Consider the following 25,496-nt stretch of genomic DNA (forward strand, 5'->3'; position numbering starts at 1 on the left):
ACCTTGGCCAACCAAAGCCCATCTTCCATCAGGACAAGCTCTCACAGAGGTGTGTTGCACAGGTGTACAGCTCAGGGCACCACTGCGTGTTTTGACTGTTTTTTTCTTGGCTTAGAAACAATTTGCCATTCCAGTGCCATGCAGCACCCCACGCCCACCCATTTTACCTCCCTTTAAACCAGCTGTGGGCAGAGAAGTGGTTCAGAGAGGGAGTCAGAACAGAAGCATGTCCGACCTGATACGAAACTTCATGCCTCCCCACGGATCTGTTGCTCTGATGTTATGTTCTCATTAATGGGCTCCAGGGATTTGCTTATAGAAAGCTCTCTCACTCTGCAGAGAAGGGTACATGCATCTGTGGGGATCTGAATGGAGGCAAGATCCCAGCCCTGCACCGTCCTGTGGAGCACGGGAGGATTTTTCCTCTTTATGTAAGTTGCCTGAAGTCTTTTTTGAGAGAGGCGCCATTTACATCTAATAAATTAATAAATACAATATATTAAACAAGTGGCCAAACTCACACCTATTCCTGGTAGGAAAAAATCCCAGAGGCAAAGCTCCAGCATGGACCCCACCATGATCCCAGAAAGGGGATGTGCCCCAGCCCTTCGCAGTGGTGAGAGCAAGGGAGACATGCTGGTGCAAGAAGGAATTTAGGAAATGCCATCTTTGAAGGAAGAGGACTTGAGACGGCTCATTCAAATTGGGCCAACAGGGGTGTTATTTGCTCTGATCTTTGGGATGAACTGGCTTTGGTTTTCCATTTCAGACTTCATGGCCCTGGAGTCTACCAATTCTCTCAGACCTGAGTGCATATGTGATGACACCTGGGCATCTTTATATGTGCCCTGGGATAATGGAGTGGTGGGGGAGGAAGGATTTGAATTAGAGCGGCTCTCAAGAGCCACTCTAAATAAAACACCAGCAATGTCTCATATATTCAGCATCCTGGCCTTTGAAATGGCAACAGGGGCTCTTTAAGTAAACCTTGTTGAAGAAATTTTAGTGAAAGGGGTCCCACAACCATTTTGAAATGTGAGGACACTACATACATGTGATGCCAAGGCTGCTGGGCTGCTCTCATTCGAACGCGGCAGCAGGCTCCATTTCAGAAGCCATCGATCCCCTTGCACATAGAGAGACGCGCCCTGTGGGATCCCAGGCACCATACGTGTCCCAGATGGCTTGATCTCTGGGAACCAGATGGGTACCTGCGCACCACGGGTACAGAGAGAATTACTACTGTTGCATTTAGAAAGTAGGTTTTTAGACCTAGTGCCCCAAGAACTGACACAACACCCGGTTGTTCAATAGCAGAAAGGCTTTAATAACAATACCACAAGCAAACTTATCAAACCAAATGACAGAAAAAGACTCCTTCCCAAAATAAAAGGAGCTACTGCACAAAGTCCTAGTACATATTTAGCAGCAATAGGGTTCTCTCACCAATGCCGGCGAAGGAAGTTGGTCCAGTTTTGCAGCTTTCCCCATGCAGGATCCGTTGCTGGTTAAGCTGGTTGCGATGTAGCAGTGATCTCTCTCTGCTTCTCCTGGAACGCACACTTTGATGGCAAATTCTGATAGTTCTTATATTGTTTCATTGTATAACTTCAAAGCATTTTTTCTTGATAGTTGGCCACTTAGAGTCCAGACAAACAGGGAGAAAAGGGTGTTGATCATCATACCACAACTAGTAATTGCCTGGCTCCTATTCTTGCATTGTCTAGGGGTAAAACTTGTGCATCTCTGCAGACCCTATAATTGTAGGTCTGAGCATTTGGATGGGCCTGAGCAGTTGGACAGGATACTTAGAGGTGTCACCAAACCTGTCTTGGGGTATCTGTATATCAGCTGGGCACATTTGCAGTAGCGTGTACAGGCGATGGTTTGTTTTTCAAACTCCAGACCTGCACTGAATGGTTCAGACATTTTGAACACCTTACCCCTTAGGATGTTTGATGGGAGAAGTGTTTGTCACATACAGGACATTTTTTCTGTATCTTTTACAAGTTTCTGTTGAGATGCGTATTTAGCCTTTTGTTCCCTGTAGCTGCTATGTCAATTGAAATGTGTATGTAGCTTTTTTTGGGGGGTTTTAAACTTCATTGCAGAATAAGAAGGAAGTTTTTGTTACTTCCCCGCTTGCCATCTGACACCTCCAGGGAAGGAGTCCTACCTGATCAACACAGCAAAGAGCTACTTGGCCCAGCTCACAAAGACACTCTCACGGACCCGGAGGGACAGTCTTCCATCTCCAGCTCCCTCTGTGCAAAAATGAAGTTGATTTTCTACCTATAGGGACTCCTTACCATCTTGTACCACCTATACTTTTCCCAGAGCTTGACAAAGGGACTTTGATCCCGAAAGCTTGCAGAAAAGGACAATTTTCTTGTGATTCTCCAGTTGGTGTAATGAAAGATATCATTTTGGAAGGAAGAGCTCTAGTTTTTTGTCCGTCTATGTAGCTTTCTTGCCTTTACTGGCTTCTGAGACACACGTACATGTGATGAGCGTGGCAGTTCTCTGTTGACCATTTCCTTGATTTGACATAATCTAGCACAGAGAATAAGACCAATTGGGGTTGCGCTATTTAGCATGGTCCCAGCTGCCACTTGCATTTTTGTGCAAGATGCACTGTTGTTTTAATTTGATCACAAAGGTTTTATGTGTAGGCCTTGCTGTATTCCCATCAACACTACAACAACCCTGGTGGGTGCCTTATAAGGAGCTCCACATTCAAGGCACATGGAGAGGGAGCTTTAAGTCTATTGCTGTCTTCGGGGGAGCCAGCAGGACCCTTTCCCATCAAAATACTCATGCTCCTGCCTCCAGAAATCTTTTTGGAAGAGATTGAATGGCCTCAGCCAAAACGCTGGAGCAGCCCCCCAGAACAGACCTGGCAGCATCCTGCCTTCTCTGTGCTCCCTGCGATGCCCACCCCCGTCTCCCGCGCCCCTTCCCGGCTGAACAGCACATCGCCCGCACCCTAGCGCCTACAGCACTGCCCCCCGGACCAGTTTCCTCCTGTGTAACACGCAGGCACAGAGCAGGCAGCCGCACTCTGGGCAGGGAAGGGATTTGTGTGACACCAACGACCTCTCGTGGCTTCTTCCGTGTGCAATGGGTGGGTCATCTTTCTCTGAAGATGGACTGGAGCAGACAGGGTAACACGGGCCTGGACGGGACCTCCTGGCTCATGCCCACACCCTTCCCAGCACAGGCAATCCCACATATCATCCCATGCTCAAATCTGTCAATCTGCTTCTTAAAATTAGTTGTTCCCTCCCACGGGGAACCTGCTCCAGAGCCTCCTGCTCTGATGGTTACAACCCTTCTTCTCAGCTTCAGCCTGTTTCTATGTGGGACTCCTATTTACTCACTTTTTCTGGAGCTGGCACTCTCCTTTTCTTTTGCATGGCTCTTGGCTCTCTCGGATGTAATCGCAGAAAGCAGTCATCTCCGCTCTCGGTCTGCTTCTCACAAGGTAGGACAAGGCAGTTCCTTTACTCTCCTCTCGTACAGCGGGCTCCCCATTTCTCTGTTCATCCCAGGAAGGTCTGCAAAAGTAATCTGCAGCACACGGCCTTTGATGAGTTACCCAAGCAGCACGTGAGCAGCACAAGAAGGAGAGGGGTTATGGTGGGAATCCAGACTAGGTCGGCTTCCTGAGCCAAGGAAGTTTCTCGCTGGGACCCTCCCAGTCTCTCTCTGACTCCCGGACCAAGATCTGTTCCTTCATGCAAATCTGCTCCCTGCTCCCTGGCTGCTGCTGCCTCGACCTCCCCCACTTACTAGAAACATCACAAAATGAGCCCATGTAGTTGTGAATGTAGCACGGTGATGTAGGTTATGTGAAACACCAGCTAGTCAGGTGGAATCACATTTACTCACAGTGTGTGTCTGCCTCTGCTATCTGCCTCTCTCTCGTGCCTTTGTAGAGACCCCCCAAACAAGTCCCCAGATTTGGCCAAAGCCCACTGTCCCCCATTACAAACATCTCACGAAGGTGTATTTCCCAGGGCACCGGTGAGTATTTCAACTTTTGTTTAGTTTAGAAACTATCTGAAAGTCCAGCACCCTGCAGTGCCATCATCCACTGATTTCCTTCCCTCCGACTGAACCTGGAAGACAGAATTTCCTCGCCGAGTGTCAGGATGGAAGCACACGTGACCCAAGATGACACTCCACATCGCTATGTAGTCATTCTTCTGATTTCCCATCCTCATCAGGACGTCCATGGGGTCCAATGCTTTGTCTACAGAAAGCTGTCAACCTGCAAAGAAGGGCACATGCACCCAAGGGGTCTCAAGAGAAATCAGTTTTGAGTTGAAATGACACCTGATGGAGATTGGTCCTTTACCCGAGATGCCACCCTGAGCTTCTGAACGCTGGGTGAGCAGAGGGGCTCCCAAGCATACAGACCTCGGCAAGCAACAGAGGAGGGGATGAATGAGTCTCCACCACGTACAGCAGAGAACTGCTAAGGGGAAGCACTGACAAGTTGTTTTGCCCCTTGGCAAAGGACGTAATGACAGAGCAGGACAAGATGGGACCCAGCAGGCAGCACGAGGAGGACAGTAAAAGAGGAGAGGTCACTCGTTTCTTCCCAAACGAGAATTCCTTTCCCTTTTATGAACCTCTGAGCAGGGATGTGGGACAAAGGCTGGATACAAATGGGATTATGTGTGATTAGGGATGACACTTTGCATAGTCCTTAATTCGGAGCTGGGATTGCCCTCACTCATCAATGGGTGTGTGGGTTTAGCTGTTTGCTTAAAGAAAGGGATTCCCTCTGAAGGGGGCACCACACATCTGTCAAGGAATCAGAGGGGAGAAGGCTGCAACCACACATTTTGGAGATGTTTCCTGAATCTGTGCTGGGTTTGTGTATCACGCATTCCCATCCTTCGTTTGCTAATAGTGGGTGTGGAAAGGTGTCTCTGAACCTTTAGTCCTTTCTACACAAAGAGAAGAGGAGGAATATATGTTGACAGTCAAGGGCAGAGAGCTGCTAGGCGGGGAAACAGTGAAAAGCTGCTTTGCCTGTCTAAGAGTACGAGGACAGAGCAGGACAAGGAAGGGCCTGTTAGACTGCGAGTAGCTACTCGAGGGGCTAGCAGAGCTTGCTGACATGCAAACCCTTCATGGAGCACAGATCCAAGCCACACAGAGCCCTGTTGAGCCCAAGGGAGGTTTTTGTCTCAGGTCCTCATCTGACTGTACGCTGACATACCCATAACTACCTCCAATCTTGTAACCTGCACCACACCGGGAAATGGCCTCATCTTCCCCAGGGACATTGGTGGTGGTTAAACAGCGTATGGCGCTGGAGTTGGAAACGGTGAATCAGTCTGGGACTCCATTCCCTTCGATCACCTCGCTGTGCCAGAGAAATTGTGGGGCCTGGCCCTGGTTTTGTTGGTCCCAGTGGACACAGTAGTGCCTGTGCTCACCGCTCAGTGTCCGAGAGAGACTGGCAGTGCTGCCCAGAGCCACGGACTTTGCGGGCGCTTGAGTCAGTGCGGATGCGAGAGGGAACCTGGGAGGACAGGAATTAATCCCTTATCCTCACTGAGCCTCTGGTTTTGTGGCAGACAGGGCAGGACCAAAGGGCAAGAAACTGGAAAAAACACCTGTGGGAAGAGAACCTGGGATTCATAAAGCCCAGGACGTGGCTGACCCTCCCCTTCGGGGTACCCGAGCAGCGTGTGAGCAGCACGAGGAGGAGCGGTGCCCAGGCCACGGTGGGAATCCAGACCAGCGCGCCTTCCCCAGGCAAACAGGTCTCTGGCTCGGACCCACGGAGTCTCTCTGAACCCCCCAGAGCTGAGATCAGCCCCTTCACGCAAATCTGCCCCTGCTCCCTGCCCACAGGTGCCAGCGGCTCCCCGCTGAGCTTGGCAGGAGGAGCGAGAGTATTCAAGGGGTCAGAAAGTGCAAGCACAGAGGAATTCAGATGTTACCAGGACAAGGGCTGCCTGGGGACCTGCCGGGGGAAGTCAGAGACCATCAGCCCCCTGCCGTGACAGCTCTAATGAATACGTGTGCACCAGGCCCACCCTGGACCAGAAATGCCTTCCCCCTGCAGGGGTGTGCTCTGCAGGGCCCGGGGGATGCTAATCCCTCCCTGGCCATTAGACGCCATTTATCACCTTGCACCTGTGGATGCCAGGCACCATCCTTGTCCCAGATGGCCGCAGTGCAAGGCTTAGCGGAGAGCTGCAAGAGGTGCTCTCCAGGCTGCCCGGCTGCCACACGCACATGTGTGCACGCATGTGGCCTCCCCTGCCTGATAGCCCTCCTCCTGCTCCCTCTAGCCCCTTGCAGGCTGGAACTCTGCCAGCCTGCATGGGGAACCTGCCATTTCCGGATGTTTTCTTCTTAAAGAGGCAATCTGGGTTTTTCGCCTTAAAATGAGAAAAAGATGGGTTTCACCACATTTGTCCATGGTGAACAGAAAACCTGGATCTGTGCTTACGAGGAGAGAGGCTGAGGGAGCTGGGCTTATTTAGTCTGCAGAAGAGAAGTCTGAGGGGGGATTTAATAGCAGCCTTCAACTCCCTGCAGGGGGGTGCAAAGAGCACGGACCTGCACTGTTCTCAGTGGTGGTTGATGGCCGAACAAGGAGCAATGGGCGAAAGTTGCAGCAAGGGAACTTTAGCTTACATATTAGGAAAAACTCTCACATGGAGAGTAGTAAAACACTAGAGTAGGTTAACCAGACAGGCTGTGGGATCTACATCCTTGGAGGTTAAGGCCTCGGTAGAGAAAGCTTTGGCTGGGGTGATATAGTTGTGGGTGGGCCTGTTCTAAGCAGGGGGTTGGACTAGACCAGGTGACCTCTTGAGGTCCCTTTCAGCCATCATTGTCTATGATGGGACAAGCCATGTGTTTTACAGGGAAGCTCTTTCCATCCCCATGCCTCAGCCCAGTCTGTCTGTCCACTGCAATCTCAGGGGTGTCCCTCCTGCCAGTACTGTGAAGCCCCACTCCTACCCCTTCAGAATAAAACCCATCACGAGCCACTTTTCCTTTATTATATTTTAATATAATCCTCTTGGGTGGAAGCAAAACAAGGCTCAAGCCATTCTCCAGACTGCTGGGGGGCAGGGAACCCAGCAATGGGACAAGGACAGCCCTCACTCCTGCCTAAAATAGACCATTCCAGTACAACCCTCCTCCCATTCATATAAATTAAGTCTCTCTCTCCTGGGAAAGCAGCAGGTGTAGAAGAACAGCTCTAAAAATAAACATGTCTTACATTAGGCTCCCACCCCACATCTTCAAAGTTCAACCCACAACCATGCCTGTGACCCTGCCCCCTCTACAGAGTCCTTTGGGTGTGGGTGCACGTGAAGCTGTGCAGGCAGGTCTCTGAGAGGAGATGGGCAGGTCCTCGAGGAGCCTCCCCACAGCAAGGTCACTCCCGGGGCCAGTTAATGCTGACCTGGCCTGAGGCCTCCAGCACCTCCCACTTGCAGTCGAAGTCGCCGTTGACCTGCCTGATGGACTGCTCCTCCACCACCCAGAGCTGGCAGCTGGTCTGCGTATCGCATCATGGCTCACGTTGATCACCGCTGTGAAGAGGAGACAGGAGGCAAAGCATGAGCGGGGTGGGAGGCAAAGCAGAGGCCATTTCCATGCTGAAGGAGAATGGAAAGACCCCACATTTTCCCCATCAGCCACTGCCAGGACAGGGCTGGGCAGTGAAGGGCACGACTGGGACCCAACGGGGACCCTGGCAGGAGGGCACTGCTTGTAGTATACAAACCCTCCCGTGGGACCCACGGGCTCACCCCCAGCCAAGTAACTCTTCTGCTTCAATGCAGCCCCTTGACGGGAACCCCATCCATGCCAGCCTGGATCTGACCCATGCACCTATTACTACCTTCCTCTGCCTGACAGATGGGACCCATGAGGCCACCCAAGCCCAGTATCGCCATCCACCCTTGAATCCGATCCATGGGCCCAGTATTCCCCCAACCCCGTCCTCCTCTGACCAGGGCAGTGGACACCTCCCACCGCGCTGCTTCCACTCACCTCCATGTATGTGCTGACAGCATCACCCAAGGTATCAATTGACTCAAAGCACAGATGATTTGTGGGTTCATTCTGGGGAAGTGACAGATCCCAAAAAGAAGCCAGGAGTCTTGAGCCACAAAACCTTCCTCCCACCCCCTGCCCTCCTTCCCTCAGCTAGAAACAGGACCCAGGAGTCCTCCCAAACCATGCCCCTCACTATGGCATGCTGGACAGCACTCCTTTCGAAGAGCCAGAGCAGGGCACAACCTGCAAGTCCTGGTCCTCACGCCTGCTCTGCTCTAACTCGCTTCCTTCCCAGAGCAGCGAACCCAACAGAGCCCCATTCCCATCCCCTGCGTCCATCAGGCTCCCTGCAGGTCAGCTCAGCAAACATCACATGGGATTTCTGCCCCCCTGGCTAGGAAAGAAAAGGGCCCTGAGATAAGTGGGGTGAAAGGAGCGTCCAACCCCTTCTCCTTCCCCAAAATGCCAGGATCCAACTTCCCACCCACCTCCCTCCACTAAGAGCAGCTCAAGGTCCTGTGCTCCCACCCAGGGGAAGTCTCCGCTCCCTGCCCCAGCTCTCCCCTGCATGGCCGAACCTACGGCACTCCCAAGGCCACAGCTCCAGCCTCTCCCTGACTTCTTCCTCTGGCCAGCCCTCACTCCTCGATTCCCAGCCTGTCTCCCCTTTGCCTCAGCCCTCACATCCTGATCAGCCCCCTGCACCCTCAGGCCCTAGCTCCTCCATACTCACCCTCTCTCCCCTGCCTGGAAGCCCCAGCCCCACACCTGACAACCTGCAGATCTGGACGGTGAGGGCATGGCTCTCAAGGCTGAAGCGCCCCAGACACTTGTGAGCATCCTGGTAGGGCAGGTGGATTTGTTTCGGCCATGTTCTCCTCCAAATCTGACGTGGTGATCTGGTGCAGAATGACACTAATTCTACAAGGCAGTGAAGTAATAAATCTTGCAGCACTTCATGTTGAGCAAGATAACGGAGAATACCAAAGAGCGGCGGTTCCCCTACTGTAACGCACTTCTTTGATAGTAAAAGGTGTCGTGGAAACACACACAGAGTACTTTTGGGTCAGGTCAGCAGAAGCTTTTATTTAAAAGAAACTACAGCTGTAGGGGGAGTTCCAAAGTGACATGGATTTCCCAAGCACTTGGAAGGGGTCCCCCCCCAAGAGCAAAATCAGGAGGCTTATATATTTTTTAACAGTCGCTTACAACTCACGTGATCATATAGTGAAATTAGCATGAAAAGCGGCTATAATATTATTTCATTATTTCTTTGCTGTTATCAGGATGGGAATTATGGGGGAGATAGGGTTAGTTCACAAACCTCCTTCTTGTACCTGGAAATCTACTGTGTACATACTTTTTTTTTTTTTCTACCTTCAAGGCCGCGGTGAGCGAAGCATTTGCAGAAGAGTTACAAAGAACAAACACTTGCCCTTATCTGTTCTACTGTACCGAGCCAGCAATTCTATACAAAGCGGTTATGTCATCTTATAACTAAAATAATCAAAGTTTAAGGCATATATATTTTCTGATTCCACAGCCCCCCCTTTGAGACTATTTAGTCTCACTTTAGCCTTAAATTTCCATTTTCATGAGCCCCTCTATTTCATCATGCAGCCTTTCATGTTTTCTTTTAATCTGCTCACACTTTTGTAACACCATTATTCTAGACTCTGCTGTGGGTTTTTTTGCCTTGCTAAAGCTTCCCCTGCTGGCTTTTACGCAGCAGAGGATCAGTTGCACTAATACATAGAACATTATCAGAACTATCAAGACAAACAATATTTTATACAGGATTTTCTTGCCAAGGGCCCCGAAATCTGGGAGCCAGGAGGTTAGCCAAGACCACATTTCTTTTAGACCCCAGTCAGTATTTTCTGAGGCCACTTGATGTAGGACCCTTAACTGATTTCGGATTTTGCGAATGTCAGTTTCGATTCGCATGTCCTGATTGACATAGACACAACAGGTGGAGTTTACTAAGGCACATATTTCTCCCTGGGATATCAATAGGTAATCTAGGGCTATGCGGTGTTGTATAGTTACTTGTGAGATCTGGGAGATCTCTTTTTGCAGAGCCTGAATTGCATCCGCAGTGGCATTTCCCATAGCTTCTATTGTGGCTGAAATGTTAATTATGGCTAGTTCCAATTCTCTTACTCTAAGCCACGGTATGAAGGTTCTCACAAATCGATGGAACCCTGTGTTTCTGGTAGCTAAGGGGTTAACCGCCCTTTTCATGTGATGGTTGAAATTTTTTACTTGTTCCAGATATATTGCACTATGCATTTCGAAACCAGGGATAACACGTCCAAGAGTGCATGCCCCCACCCAATTCCAGGGCAAGATTTTATGAGCCCTGTTTCCGCAGAGCCAGTAAAGGCCTGGGGCAGAAAGGGTACTCAAATCTCGGCAGTTGTTGTGCCCTATCCGGCACTTTCGATTGATATGCATCGTATAGGACGGTCCACGTTCAGCTGTTATTCTGCTGGACCGAGATATATTATAAGAAGTAAAATTGGAGTGAATGTAAAATTCTGATCTGTTTGCAATGAGAGCAACATGAGGTTTCTTAGAAAAGTTGTAGACCATGAATCCTGTACAATTGAGAGAGGGTACGTTACCCAACAGGATTTCACTGGTGCTACTAGGGCTATAATCTAGAGTAGTTAGGCAATGAGGGTAGTGTCCTACAGGTGTGGCTTTATTATAAGCTCCGGTGTTGTTGGATCTGTAACAGAAAGGCGCCTCTATTCTTGGGGAGATTATCCAGTTAGCAGGGGCGGCCCTCCATTCTTTAGGAGCGGACCGATGGGCAGCTAACGAGTAGTGTCTAACGAAGCCGCCGTTTATTGTTCCCCATTGCTGGAGGGATATTGGTACTCCGATCATTGGGATTCCTTGGTGTAGGTGTGCTGGGCTGTGAAAGCATATCCAGCAGTCACTTTTATTTTCAGCTTGAGCCACCGCATGGGAGATCTGTAAATACAAATTTTTTTCTCACCCCCCTTGGGTGATACTGAGATACCCAAGTGTGATATATAAGGATATCAGTGCCATTTTTAGATACAGGAGGGACAAAGCATCTTAACAACAAACATAACCAGCACCAGTAAGAAAAAGAACACTACCAGCCAAACCCAGGATGGCAGCCAAAGTCTTTCTTCGTCCTCTGGGCTCAAGTTACCTAAAGGACTGATAATGTCGGCTCTTGGTCTTGATCGAGGTGGTGATCTTCCGAATGGGAGCATTCACTTTCTTCGAGGCCGAAGATGATATCTTCGTTCTTCAACTGATGAATCCGGCTGGGCTGAGGTGTTGGGTGCAGGGGAGAGGTTACTAGCACTTGCACCCTGATGCTCCTCACTTGCCTGAGTGAGGTCCTGAGGGTCTTTGTCCTTGGCCTCAGGGAAAGATCCCAACCTTGGTTGGAATACAGCTGCTTCGGGGTCCAATGGAGGTGATACCTTCTTGCAGTGCGAGGCATGAGTCCATGTTTGGTGACCTTGGCAACGAACAGCAGAATTAGTGGTTAGAAGTACCTGGAAAGGTCCTTTCCATCTGGGTTGAAGTGCGTTTTTCCGTTGATAGACCTTTACGTAGATCCAATCCCCTGGTTCGAGGTTGTGACAGGGAACATCCGGTGGTTGAGGTAAGGCTTCTTGGACCTGTGAATGAACAGACCTGGCATACTTTATTAATGCCTTGCAATAATTTAGTACAGTTTCATCAGTTAATTGTAGGTCTGTTTGGTGAGGGGCAACAGGTGGTGTAGCTGGCATCCTCATGGGTTGTGCCATGAGTATTTCATAAGGGGTTAGGCCATGTTTTCTGTTAACAGTGTTTCTAATGTGCATAAGAGCAATGGGCAGTGCATCAGGCCATTTGAGGCCTGTTTCAGCACAAATCTTCGAAATGCGCGTTTTTAAATCAGAGTTTTTACGTTCTACAGCACCACTTGACTGTGGATGATAACTACAGTGTAGGTGTTGCTGTATGTTGAGTGCTTGGCAGATGTTTTTTACTATCTGTCCTGTGAAATGGGTGCCACGGTCACTATCTATTGTGAGAGGCAATCCAAATCTAGGGATGAATTCTTTGAGCAATTTCTTTGCTACAGTGATGGAATCAGCACGTACGCATGGGTAGGCTTCCACCCATCCAGAGAACACATCAATAATAACAAGAATGTACTCATAAGAACAGCACTTAGGTAGCTGCACAAAATCAATTTGCAGATTTACAAACGGTCCCCATGGAGGGGGATGGGCTGTGGGTGTCGTTTTTACCCGTTGCCCAATGTTGTGAGCTAAGCAGATGGGACAGGAGCTACAGTACTGTTGTGCCATGGAAGGAAAATTTGGGGCAAACCAATTTCTTTGTACTGTAGCAATCATTCCTCCTTTGCTCGTATGGGCCACAGAGTGGGTTAAACGAGCAAGATGTGGCAAAAGCTCTCTAGGCGCCACCAGGCGGCCGTCCGGGGAGCGCCAGAGAGAGTCGGGGTGCAGTGAACATCCTGCACGCAGCCAGTCATTTATTTCCTTTTTTGGGGCCTGATTTTGAAGAAGGGCCAGACTTGAAAGGCTAGCCAAAGGAGACTGGTCTGCTGAAAAACAAACAAAAACAGAGTTAGGAGCCTGTGGGCCAGAAAGGGCCGCATTTCTGGCAGAACGGTCTGCCAGATCATTTCCTCGTGTGACATCATCAAAGGGTTTCTCATGAGCTTTACATTTGACAATAGCAATAGCAAGAGGCAATTGAACAGCTCCTAAGAGCGCTTTTACATAACAACCATGACTGATTTGGGTCCCTGATGAAGTGAGGAACCCTCTTTGTTTCCAGATTTGTCCAAAATCATGAACAACACCAAAAGCATACTTAGAGTCAGTATAAATGGTTGTGGTTTGATTTTTTGCAAGAATGCAAGCACGTGTTAAAGCAATGAGTTCAGCAACTTGAGCAGAACGAGCTTGGGGTAAAGAATAGGCTTCCAAAACAGCATACTGAGTGCATACTGCATATCCCGCAACTAATTTGCCTGTATCATTTCTAAGACAGGAACCATCAACAAACAAAACAAGGTCAGAGTTTGGGATAGGAATGTCCTTGAGGTCAGTTCGAGGGGTTAACAATTGAGTTGTGATAGACAGGCAATCATGAGGCTCACCATCAGAGGCAATAGGCAGAAGTGACGCAGGATTCAGAATTGAACAGCGATTTAAGGTTACATTTGCAGCTGACAGTAGAAGTTTTTCATATTTAGTAAGACGGGAATTGGAAATGTGCTGAGTTTTGCCCTTGAGCAGAAGGGCCATCACAGCATGTGGAACTGCAACGGTTAAAGAGTGTCCCAAAACTAGAGAATCTGCCTTTTTAACCAACAAGGCAGCAGCTGCAACTGAACGGAGGCAAGGAGGAAGTCCCGCAGCTACGGGATCAAGGGCAGAGCTGTAATATGCAATTGGGCGATGCTTTTCACCATGCAGCTGAGTGAGTACTCCTAAAGCGATTCCTTCCCGTTCATGACAAAACAAGGTAAAGGGTTTCTTATAATTAGGAAGTCCAAGAGCAGGAGCAAGAGTGAGGGCTTGCTTAAGGACCACAAATGCTTGTTCGGCTTCAGGAGTCCAAGGGAGGGGTTCCGGGGTGGTATCATGAGTGAATGCTTGCAAGGGTTTTGCGAAAGCAGCATAACCCAGGATCCACTGTCTACAATAACCCGTTGCACCTAAGAATCCCCTCATCTGTTTTCTAGTCATAGGTTTGGGAATGTTGAGGATAGCTTCAACTCTACTAGGGGAAAGGTGTCGTTCTCCTGCTGAGATATCATGCCCTAAATAATGTACCTTAGACTTGCAGAGCTGCAATTTAGATTTTGAGGCCTTGTGGCCTTTCTGAACTAAAGCTGTGAGGAGTGTCAAAGTATCTTGCTCACAGGCCTCTAAAGTGGGCGAGGCTAACAATAGATCATCAACGTACTGAACAAGGGTGGACCCCCCTTTGAACGTGATAGGATCCAAATCTTTTTTTAGGATCTGGGAAAACAGGGTTGGGGACTCTGTATATCCCTGAGGGAGTCTTGTCCAGGTATATTGAAATCTCTGATAAGTAAATGCAAACAGATACTGGCTATCCTTATGAACGGGGATAGAGAAAAAAGCAGAACAAAGATCCACTACTGTGAAATATGTAGCATCTGAAGGGATACAGGAAAGAATAGTGGCAGGGTTAGGGACCACGGGGAAAGCGGGTAACACAGCGGCATTTACAGCTCGAAGATCTTGCACAAAGCGATACGTATCTTTACCAGGTTTTTTGACAGGTAGGATAGGTGTGTTGCAAGGGGAGCGTATTGGGACAATAATCCCTTGCTCAAGGAGTGAGGAAACGACAGGCTTGATCCCTTCCTCAGCTTCCTTTGAGATGGGGTACTGTGGGACACGAGGAAGTGGCTTGGCAGGGTTCAGGATGATACGCACTGGTTCAGCACTCAGCATGTGCCCCACTTCATTCGCATGGGTGGACCACAGCTGTGGAGGTACTCGTGCCAACAGTTCCTCTTGCAAGAAGGAAGTGTCAGAATCAGAGTACTCCTGGGTTAGCAAAGCCACAAGCTCGGTTTCCCTATGTTCCGGTACCTCAAGGTAAACACCATCTGGGCTACAATAAATCACGCATCCCAGTTTACACAGCAAGTCCTTACCAAGAAGGTTGACAGGTGCACAGGGGCTAAGAAGAAAGGCATGATTTTCAGACAAAGGGCCAATAGAGATGGAGACAGGTTCAGAGACGGGATGTGGGATAGGTTGTCCGCCTATACCGACAGCATTTACAGTTTCAGGAGAATAAGGTAGAAAAGGAAACTCAGCAGCCTTTAGTGTGGAGCGGGACGCTCCGGTGTCGACCAGACAGGAGACAGGTTTACCAGAAATAAGGCATTCAACAAACGGACCAGATTGGTCAGTAGCAAGCAAAGGAGCAATGATGTCACTGTCCCTCAGGCTGTCCTATTCAACACTGGGAAAATTGACAGGAAGTGGAGGTGGGGGCTGGGGTCTGGGTCCTTGGCCGGGGCGGTTGGGGCATTCTGATTTCCAATGTCCTTCTTGCTTGCAATAATGACATTGGTTCCCATAGCCTGGGTTTTGTGGGCTCAAGGATCTATCTCTTCCCCTGAATCTACCCGGGCCTCCCCTTCCCCGTCCTCGTCCCCTTCCTCTACCTGGACCCTGCAACTGAGAAATCTGTAAGGCCATTAACTTAAACTCGGCACTGTCTTTAGACCGTTCCAATTTGTTATGAAAATGGTTAGCCGCAGCAAGGACTTCGGTCAAATCTTTAGTTTCCCAGCCAATAATTACTGTTTGAATTTTCTCAGCAATTTTAGGGTTAAGTCCCTGGACGAATGCTGCCACTATTGCTTGTTTAGCATTTCCGACTGGGTTATCCATTCCTGAGTATCGTTCAAATGCCTGTTTGAGGCGTTCTAAATAGTCACTGGGGTGTTCATTTTTGTTTTGTTTACAGGTATTTATTTTGGTCCAGTCTGCCTTTTTTGGGCAAATTGTGAGAACTGCCTGAACCAAAGCATTTCTCTTGTCAATAAAGTCTTGGCCAATCCCTGGGTTTTTATCTGGCCAAGTACAGGCAGCGTACAGACGTAGCATAGTCTCCTTGGGCAAAATGGATCGCATGAGCTGATTAATGTCAGCCCATGTTGGATTATAACAATTTATAACAGTCTGCAATTCTTCCTGAAATTTTTCTGGGTCTTCCCTGATTTTTGGGAACTTTTGAGTTAAATTGTAGAGATCACCTGGAGTCCAGGGTGCATGCACAGTTACTATATTTTGTCCATCGTTGCCAATGCCTGGCATTTGTCTTAGGGGGTAAACTTGTGCAGTTCGGGATCTCAGATTGATGGGAGATCTTTCCATGCCTATTCCCATTCTTCTAAATACACCTGTGGTGGGTTGTGACCCAGGAGTAAATTGCCACACTGGTGATGATTGAGTGGCAGATATGGTGGATGAGTCCGGACTATTAAGCTCCGTGGATGGATTTATTGAAGGAGCTTCAGCTAATGGGTCACTAGCCTGGGCTGCAGCCTGATGTTGAACCGGTTGTTGCTGATGTGGGAGTCCCAGGAGAGCGGGGTTCGAACAAAGGTCAAGGATATCCTCTGCTGGCTCCGGTGGTGGGGGCGCCCCGGGCAATGCTGGATACATTGGAGCGGTGGCCAGCGTGTAATTTGGGGGAGCAGCCAATTTCTCCCGAACAGCTTTTAACTGCTGTTTTAATTTTTCTTGAAAGTCTTTTAGGCTCCTAGTTTGAGATTCTGTCCGCCTTTTGGACATCTCATCATACCAATAAAAGAACGCGTCCCACTGGTTTTGTGGTGTTTTGGATCCACGGGACTCTAACGCCCCTCTCAAGTGCACTATTTTATCCTGATCAAATGTTCCTTCCTGTGGAAAATGTTTCACAGGATCATCCCTAGTATACCAGTTCCACTTATCCAGGTACTTGCAAGTCTCGGGAGAATAGTGTGTGTACATAAAGTACGCCGGAGTCCCCTTAGGGGGGACAGGAACCTGTTTAGACTGACTTGTTCCCATTTTCAGTCACACAGGGAGACGTAGGAGAGGCTTATTTAGGATGTCCGGGCCGCTCAGTGCCTTGCCCCGCAGTTTTTCACTGCCCAGACAAAAGGCTTCTGACCCGACACCGGCTCATAAAATGGAAATGGGGAGGGAAACACTAGAGGGATCCTTTCACTCCTGCTTTCGGCAGAAGCTACTGGGACGAGGGGTTTGGAAAAGACAAAATCACTCAGACGCCCTGTCCACTGGGTCATGAGGTTCCAGTTGGGTCCCCTTGCTTTCAAAACTGCCGTCAGGCAGAATTGGGGCGGCTGAACCCAACCGTAGTCTCAGTCCTGGTCAGTGGCTCATATTTCTAAATACACACACACATTCATTCAATAAGCCCTGTCCACTGGGTCACGAGGTTCCAGTTGGGCCCCCTTGCTTTCAAAACTGCCCTGTCAGGCAGAATTGGGGCGGCTGAGCCCAACCGTAGTCTCAGTCCTGGTCAGTGGCTCATATTTCTAAATACACACACACATGCACATTTATTCAGTCAGCCAGACCTCCTAACCCACACCGCCTTAGTTAATTAACTACAAGCCCGATGTGCTGTTGGATGAAGGTGCCTCAAACAGTTTCTCCCTAAAACGTACGTTACCAGACACAAAATGGGATCCTTTACCAGACAGAAAATTTTAGCCGGCAGTAAGGTTCAGACTGACCTGTTTTAACAAGGTTCAGATCCAGTTACCACGGCCAAGTTGGGAGCCTACAGGCAGTCCTCCTCCGAAACCCCAATAGAGATTTTGAATTAGGTCTCTTACCTCTCAAGTTTGGCGCCTCAGGGTTCGGGGGGGGGTAGCCTGCGGTCCTCCTTCCTCAGCCTGTGTTCTGGATCCGAGTCACGGCACCAGGAATTGTCGTGGAAACACACACAGAGTACTTTTGGGTCAGGTCAGCAGAAGCTTTTATTCAAAAGAAACTACAGCTGTAGGGGGAGTTCCAAAGTGACATGGATTTCCCAAGCACTTGGAAGGGGTCCCCCCGCAAGAGCAAAATCAGGAGGCTTATATACTTTTTAACAGTCGCTTACAACTCACGTGATCATATAGTGAAATTAGCATGAAAAGCGGCTATAATATTATTTCATTATTTCTTTGCTGTTATCAGGATGGGAATTATGGGGGAGATAGGGTTAGTTCACAAACCTCCTTCTTGCACCTGGAAATCTACTTTGTACATACTTTTTTTTTTTTTCTACCTTCAAGGCCGCGGTGAGCGAAGCATTTGCAGAAGAGTTACAAAGAACAAACACTTGCCCTTATCTGTTCTACTGTACCGAGCCAGCAATTCTATACAAAGCGGTTATGTCATCTTATAACTAAAATAATCAAAGTTTAAGGCATATATATTTTCTGATTCCACAAAGGTGTCTCTCTAAAGTACTCTATTGCACATATATGATAGTGGATTTACATGATTCTGCTTATACAAGTTTAAATTATTACACGTTTATAGCTAGACAGTGTCAAGAAAATCCTGAGCCTTACAGTAGAATAGGGTAAGTCCTACCTGGATCTTGTCCATCATCAGGTATGAAAGGCCAACTTCTTCCTCCTCTTCACTCTCCCCCAAATCTGAACCTCCATCATCTTCACCTTGTTTGTACTCTCCTGGTGGACCAGCTTCATCTTCATCTGCTTCATCCTCCTCATCCCCTTCTGAAAGGCAGGTAAATTAATTCCTTACAGCTTTGCTTAAACCTCAGAGGCTTGTTTGTAAATTCATCTTAAATGAGCTTCTGAAATCTGACTCAATTCAGCTACAAAACCTTCTCTAGAAATCTTTAAAAAAAGACAGGACTAGAAGTAACATCCCTCTTTTTCCTCTTTCTATAGGAAGAGAAAACACAGAACTGAATGTGCCACAGCATCGAATATGAGATGATGGGTATGAAAAAAAAAAAAGCTTTTGGTACCAGCAATAAAATAACTGCTTTTATATAGTTATAGCTCAGTGTAAAGATGTGTACTCACGTTTTCCTAAGTGCAGCTCTCCTTTAGCTGTGCACAGCATCCATGACTACTCTCTTCGCAAGTGCATTGCCTGCCCCCCCGCACTACCCAATAGGAGCAGTATGTGATACTGCCCTTCACCTGACACACGTAGCTGATTTGTGCTCCAGCAGTTCCACAGTCACTTTAGTCTGAATTTTCTATTTAGATACTGACTGAATGGCATAACTAATGACTGCATGTTTAGAGAAGTCATCCTCATCGTCTTCATCTTTTGAGTTGGGGGCCTCATTACCTTCCTGATCAAATCAATCTAGGTAGGTGATCTCCTGAAGCAGCTCAAAAATCCTTTCCCTGTAATCCTTCAGGTTTGTGATGTCACAGCTGAAGAAGTCCAGGTCTTCAAGTTTTTAAGATTTTGCTAAAAATGAATTAAAATTGCTCACTGAGATGAAATAACTACTTGGTACCTCCAAGTACTGCACTGCTGCCTCCTAAATGCCACTGATTTTGCTGGCTACCTCCCACCACCTCTTCTCCGTTGCTGTTTCCCATCGTACAGAGCTCATTTAAGAAGTCTTCGTGCTGACAGTCAACATCCCTTCCCCATAAGATCAGACACTCTCTCTACACTTCCTTTGAAACAGGTTTGACCCACCTTCCATCCCATTAAAATGTGTGTCTTTGCTTCTGGATGCCCCAAAAGTACATGTCTTCAGAAATACGATCCTATAATCACCCAGGGAGATGCAAAGCTCTCCCATTCTCTGAGGTCAGCACAGCCAACTGTCCCAGCGCCAGTCCTGCCATGCCTGGTGCACAGACAGCTTTCCATGGCCTGAATGGGGCAACTGTGGATGTGACGATAGAGGTAATTCTGCTTAGAGTAGATCTGGGTTCTGCAGTCCATTATAGTCACTAGTTGGCCTGTGTGAGTAGGAAGCTTTGGAGCCGCCTCGGAGACCCGGCCATAGGGTATAATGGGGAATGAATGAAATATCTACAGCTGTGTTTTTTGTCTGATTTGGGTGAAACTTGCAGGGGTGGCAGCCCCTGTTGAGAGCATGAAGCCTGCCAAGTTTCAAGAAGATCGGTGCAGGGGCTCGGGGGAACTGCACCCCACATTCTTGAAAGCAAAACTCATGTCACGTGTATGTGTTACACCACAGCGGGGTGAAAGCTGCAGGGCTGGTAGCCTTGCCGAGGCCATGAAGCCTGCCAAGCTTCAAGACGATTGGTGCAGGGTTTTGGGGGGAACTGCACCTGGAGCTGCTGACAGGCAAAACTCGTGACATAGATGACCGTGTGTGTTAAGGTGCAGTGGGCTGAAATCTGCAGCGATGGTGGCCCCTGCTGAGGCCACGAAGCCTGCCAGCTGTCGAGGGATCGATGCAGGGCTTCTGGGCTCGGGGGCCTGCACCTCCGGCTGCTGACAGGCAAAACTCGTGACATAGATGACCGTGTGTGTTAAGGTGCAGTGAGCTGAAAACTGCAGTGATGGTGGCCCCTGCTGAGGCCACGAAGCCTGCCAGCTGTCGAGGGATCGATGCAGGGCTTCTGGGCTCGGGGGCCTGCACCTCCGGCTGCTGACAGGCAAAACTCGTGACATGGGTGCTTGTGCAACTGTGTCTGTTTTGAGGCATGGGACCTGGGATCACCGCAGGCCTGGCTGCTACCAGTTACCGATTAATCATGATTCCCTCAGGGACCAGCTCAATACACAGCACCAAGAACAATCCACTGCCCCAAGACAGACGCCGTCAGTGCACTTAACAAAAGATGAAGCCTCTTCAGACAATCTACAGGAAAACATGTCTCAGTTCTGCGCATCTCCATTTGATTTTGTAAGCATGAGTGCCTTGAGGCTGGCCACAACCAAAATGGCTCAGGATTAAAAAGTTAAGAGAAAATGTCAAGATGCCGTTTCATAGACACCTTGTTGTAAAAGGAAGGGAATTGGAAAAAAAGAAAATAAAACCCCATAATTTCAAGATGGCTCCTACGTGTCTGGTTATTCCTTAAAACTTGATGTTTTTCCTGGTTGTTAATCCATTTCTTGAGATGTTCCAAACCAGATAACCCCTGGTCACTGAGAAAGGTCATTCATTTAAACTGAAACTGTTTGTATAACAGGATTTTCCCTGTCACTTATGGCTCGGGACCCTCTTCATTTACACAATTAAAAGAATGCTTTGAAGAGGCTGGACTAAGGGGATAAGAAAGCTGTAAAGCAGCAAACAGGGTGCTTCAAGAGAGAAAAATCTCTCTGACACCACCCGCTGGTGTTCCCAAGAAGCTGGCAGAAACAGATCCTCTCCCTTCAAGGATCGTGCTGGGAACTTTGCTTGTCATCAAATCACCGGAGTGCCTGGGAACAGTGACACCCCAGCTCTCGCTCTCTCTTTCTCCCTCTTTCTCTCTTTCTTTTTGTCTCTAGGCATAGCTTTCTGAACCTAAATTGTATTAGTTAAGCTTCAGCTTAGTTTCCCCAAATACTCAATTAAACCAGGGGAATATTGTAATTGTTTTCTTTGTTTCCCCTTGCATGTCTATTACTACTAGTACCATTATAAAACTCATATGCTTCACAATAAATAACTTTTATAGTGAAACTGGTGGTAACTGGATGCATTTTTCCTTCTCTACTTCCCTTCCTCACTTGCTCTGCAGCAACGCTTCTTTTACCTAAGCCAAAGATCCCTGTGAAGCCCAGAAATACTGTGGGGTCCGCTCATCAAGAGGCTACCACTACTAGGACAGTTAGGGCAAAAGATTGGGACGTGCTGAGTTTGAGACACGTAAGAGGATCAGCTTGTATAGGCTGATGGACCCACTTTGGCTCAGGCGTGCCCTAATGAACTGAAAGCTGGCCCATGAGGGTGTCAGCTGGACACCCAGCCGCATTCAGAGGGATTCTGTTCACTGTGTGCTGGTGTCTGACTGCAGTGTAGTGTTACCTTAATGAACTGATTCCTGGCATGTGAAGGTGTCAGCCTGATAAACCTGGCCAGGTCAGGCATGTCATGTTAGTGTGTGTGTGTGTGTGTGTGTGCGTGTGCGTGCACGCACACTTGACTGATTTAGTGGCTGGAGGAACCCAGCCCCACTGAAATGGAGTCCTGCAAGATAGCTCCATTGGGGGTGAGCGCTTGCAGAAGGCAGAGATACAGTCCGTACAGAAACACAGGTAACACAAGCAGCACATTGATAGAATTGCAAAGACCCTAGAAATGTACCCCTAATAAATGAGCACACCCCAAAGTGACAGGCAAATCTGGTAACAGCTGGGATTATGGCTGAAATCCATTTTGCGCCACCCCACACCATCTGGACCAGGCAAGACATTGGTCATCAATTCAGTCTGCAATCTCAGCCCAAATGCCGGGTCTTTAGTCAAGCATGTATACTTAGTACCATGGGAATGGGGGGCTGTTAGTTGGCAGCCTGGCATGAAGAAACCACGCTCTGGTCCGGGCCAGACTGGTCAGTGGTGTCCGGGAGAGTCCCCCGGTGCCATAGAGACATGGTGTGGGGTGGCCCAAGAAGGATTTCCATCTCTAATCCCAGCACACAAGAAATTCCTTCCTTGAGCCTGTCTACTTAGTACAGTGGGGATGGGGGAACCGGCCCAAACAGTATTTCCAGCCATAACCCCAGTCCAAAACCAGGTCTTTATTTGGGTCCATGTACTTAGTACAGTGGGCATGGGGGGCTGTCAGTTGGCAGCTTGGCACACAAAAACTGCACTCTGGGCCAGGCAAGACTCTGGTTGGGGGGTGTGGGATTGTATCCAGTGCCACAGAGGCATGGTGTGGGGTGGCCCAAAGAGGATTTCCTGCCGACAACCTAGCCCAAAACCCAGTTCCTTATTCAAACCCATAAATTTAGGACACTATTTGCAGGGGCTGCCAGTTCATCGTCTGGCACAGCCAAACCATGTCTTCAGTCAGGCAGGACAGCAAGGGAGTGGTTAAGCTTCCAAAAGGGGATGTAGCTCAGTGGTAGAGCGTATGCTTTGCATGTATGAGGTCCTGGGTTCAATCCCCAGCATCTCCACTTGTCATGGGGCAGCAGGGCAGGCCCTACAAAGAGAGGCTAGAAGGCCTGAACCTATTCAGCCTCCACAGGAGAAGGCTGAGAGGGGAACTGATAGCAATTTACAAACTCACTATGGGGGACCAGAGAGAATTGAGGGAGGCTCTGTTCCACCCAGGGTTACTAGGAATAACACCCTCCAATTGTTAGAGAAAAGGTTCAGGCTGGACACCAGGAAACATTACCCTACACTTAGGGCTGCCAGGCTCTGGAATGGGCTCCCAAGGGAGGTGGTACTCTCCTACCTTGGGCATCTTCAAGAGGAGGCTGGGGTGATATGATCCTGCACCCATTCCTGCCTGAGGGAAGGAGTCAGACCTGATCAGCTGTTTAGGTCCCTTCCGACCCTAAGTACTATGATACTATGACTCTGGTCAGGGAAGAGCAGGAGAGTCCCCTGGTGCAACAGGGGTGTGCTGAGGTGGCCCAGAACAGATTTCCAACCATAATCCCAGCCCAAGCTCCACTTCCTTACTCAAACCCACATACTTAGTACTGTGGCTGGGGGAGCTGTCAGCCGGCATCCTGGCAGGGCCAAACCACGAGTTGGGCCAGGCAAGCTGTGGTCAGGGGAGTCTGCTGGTACCACAGAGTGATAACGCGGGGTGGCCCAACAAGCATTTCCATCTCTAATCCCAGCCCAAATCCCACTTCTTTATTCAGGCCCCTGTAGTTAGTGGTGTCTGGGCAGACTATCAGCTGGCAGCCAGGCACAGCCAAACCATTTCCTGGGATGGGCAGGACTCTGCGCAGATAACCAGGAGAGTCCCATGTGCCACAGAGGCATGGCGTGGGCTGGCCCAAGAAGGATTTCTAGCTGTGATCCCAGCCCTAAATCCAGGTCCTTATTTGGATCCATATACTCAGCACAGAAACTGGCACGCTGTCAGTTCGCAGTCTATCACGGGCAAGCCGTGTTTTGGGTTGGGCAAGACTGGTGAGAGACGTCCAGCAGAGTCCCCGATGGCGCACAGGTCTGTCATGGGGTGGCCCAAGAAGGATTTCTGGCTAAAATCGCAGCCCCAAAACTAGTTCCTAACTCACGCCCATATATTTAGTACAGGGGCGGGGGGTGTCAGCTGGCAGCCAGCACGGCCAAACCGCACTTTGGGCCGGGCAACGCTGTGGTCAAGGTGCTCTGGGACAGTCCCCTGTGGCGCCAACAGGCAGTTTGGGGTGGCCCAAGAAGTATTTTGCCCCATAATCCCATCCTAATCTGACCTTTATATTTGATACAGAATATTATTTTACATATTCATTAGCAAATATGTAATGAAATTCTATTTAAGATGTGTAATTCATTAACAACAAGCTTCGATTGGGTGTAGATTAGTTTTGAAAAAGGAACTGGGAAGAAGCAATCAACTTCAGCCTGGTAGGTGGGATGGAGGAGCCGGGGCCCGCAGGCAACTTTGGGCTTCTCCCCAGCCCCCCAAAAAGCAGCCATAGACCTATTTATTTATGTAGTTATTTTTAAAAGGATTTTTACCTCCCCCAAAAACTCACCCCCGACACAACCAAGAAATGCACGGAGGGCGAATTGCAGCGGGTGACCCAGTCTCAGAGTTAACTGAAGAAAAGGGGAGGTGAAAAGAAAAGTTGTTCACCTCCATCGAGTGCAGAAAACACACCGGCTTTCAAAAACAGGAACACTATACAGCCAGTCACAATAATTACAATAATATATAAAGAATAATTACGATATAGCAGTACTGCAATAATAATGATTAGCTGATGCCCAGCCCAGTCGGGTTTCTAGCTCCCGTTCAACTGTTTTAAAAGAAGCTGGATATGCAGAGCGCGTTTTGCGAGCCCAACAGATTTTACAAATAATTTCATTAATGTCATGATAATAATGTTAAAAATCATCTTATTAACGTCATGATAATCATGCACCATTAGAATGAGAAATAATTAGACTAGTAAGCAACATGAACGTTAATTAGCACTATGTAAACTTACAGTAATTAGTGAACAGCCACGTGTAAAAGGTAACACTAAGCACCCGGAGGCGCCGAGGAGGGGGCTCCCCGGATGTTTTGGGGCTGGGGTCGGGAGGGAAGGAGCAGGCGGCCCCGGGGCTCCCGCATGCCGGCTCGGGGCACGTGCAGCGCCGTGTAGGCGGGCGGGCGGCTCCGCGCTGCCTCCCCGGGCGCATCCCAAGCCCCTGCCCGAGCCCGGAGCTGCGCCCCGCCCCGCCCCGCCCCACAACTCAGAACCCCGCGCTCCTCCGCGGCCGCTCCCGCACTGCGGGTCCCGCACACGGCGCAGGCGCGCCCAGGGGCTCCCGCATGCCGGCTCGGGGCACGTGCAGCGCCGTGTAGGCGGGCGGGCGGCTCCGCTCTGCCTCCCCGACCGCATCTTGAGCCCCTGCCCGAGCCCGGAGCTGCGCCCCGCCCCGCCCCGCCTCTCCGGGACAACCCCGCGCTCCTCCGCGGCCGCTCCCGCACTGCGGGTTCCGCACACGGCGCAGGCGCGCCCTCGCCCAGGCCACGCCCCCCAGGCCGGAGCTCCGCGCTCCAACACAGCCACGCCCGCACTGCGCCTCCCCGGCACGTCGCGAGCGCTCCCTCGCCCAGGCCACGCCCCCCCGGGCCGGCGGGGCGGGGCCGGGGCCGGGGCCGGGGCCGGGGCCGGGGCCGGGGAAAGGGCGGGCGCTGCCTCTTTCATACCCGCGTTTATTGGTGGATAGGCGCTGGGCGCCGCAGCAGCTAATTGGGCGTGGCGGACGTCCCTCCGGGCTGAG

General features: G+C 49.5%; 1 long non-coding RNA gene and 1 other non-coding gene across 2 annotated transcripts; one reads left to right on the forward strand and one right to left on the reverse strand.

The window, feature by feature from the left end:
* Nucleotides 1-1,576: 1,576 nt before the first annotated feature.
* Nucleotides 1,577-8,023, reverse strand: LOC132246433 (uncharacterized). The gene is made up of 3 exons (XR_009457722.1): nucleotides 7,448-8,023; nucleotides 3,381-3,570; nucleotides 1,577-2,553 (listed from the first exon to the last, which is right to left on the reverse strand). It is a non-coding gene; the product is annotated as an uncharacterized LOC132246433 (long non-coding RNA).
* A 14,616-nt stretch (nucleotides 8,024-22,639) lies between these two features.
* Nucleotides 22,640-22,711, forward strand: TRNAA-UGC (transfer RNA alanine (anticodon UGC)). The gene has a single exon. It is a non-coding gene; the product is annotated as a tRNA-Ala (tRNA).
* Nucleotides 22,712-25,496: the final 2,785 nt, after the last annotated feature.

The sequence above is a fragment of the Alligator mississippiensis genome, chromosome 16, assembly GCF_030867095.1.
Source record: "Alligator mississippiensis isolate rAllMis1 chromosome 16, rAllMis1, whole genome shotgun sequence".
In the NCBI taxonomy this organism is placed as follows: Eukaryota; Metazoa; Chordata; order Crocodylia; family Alligatoridae; genus Alligator; species Alligator mississippiensis.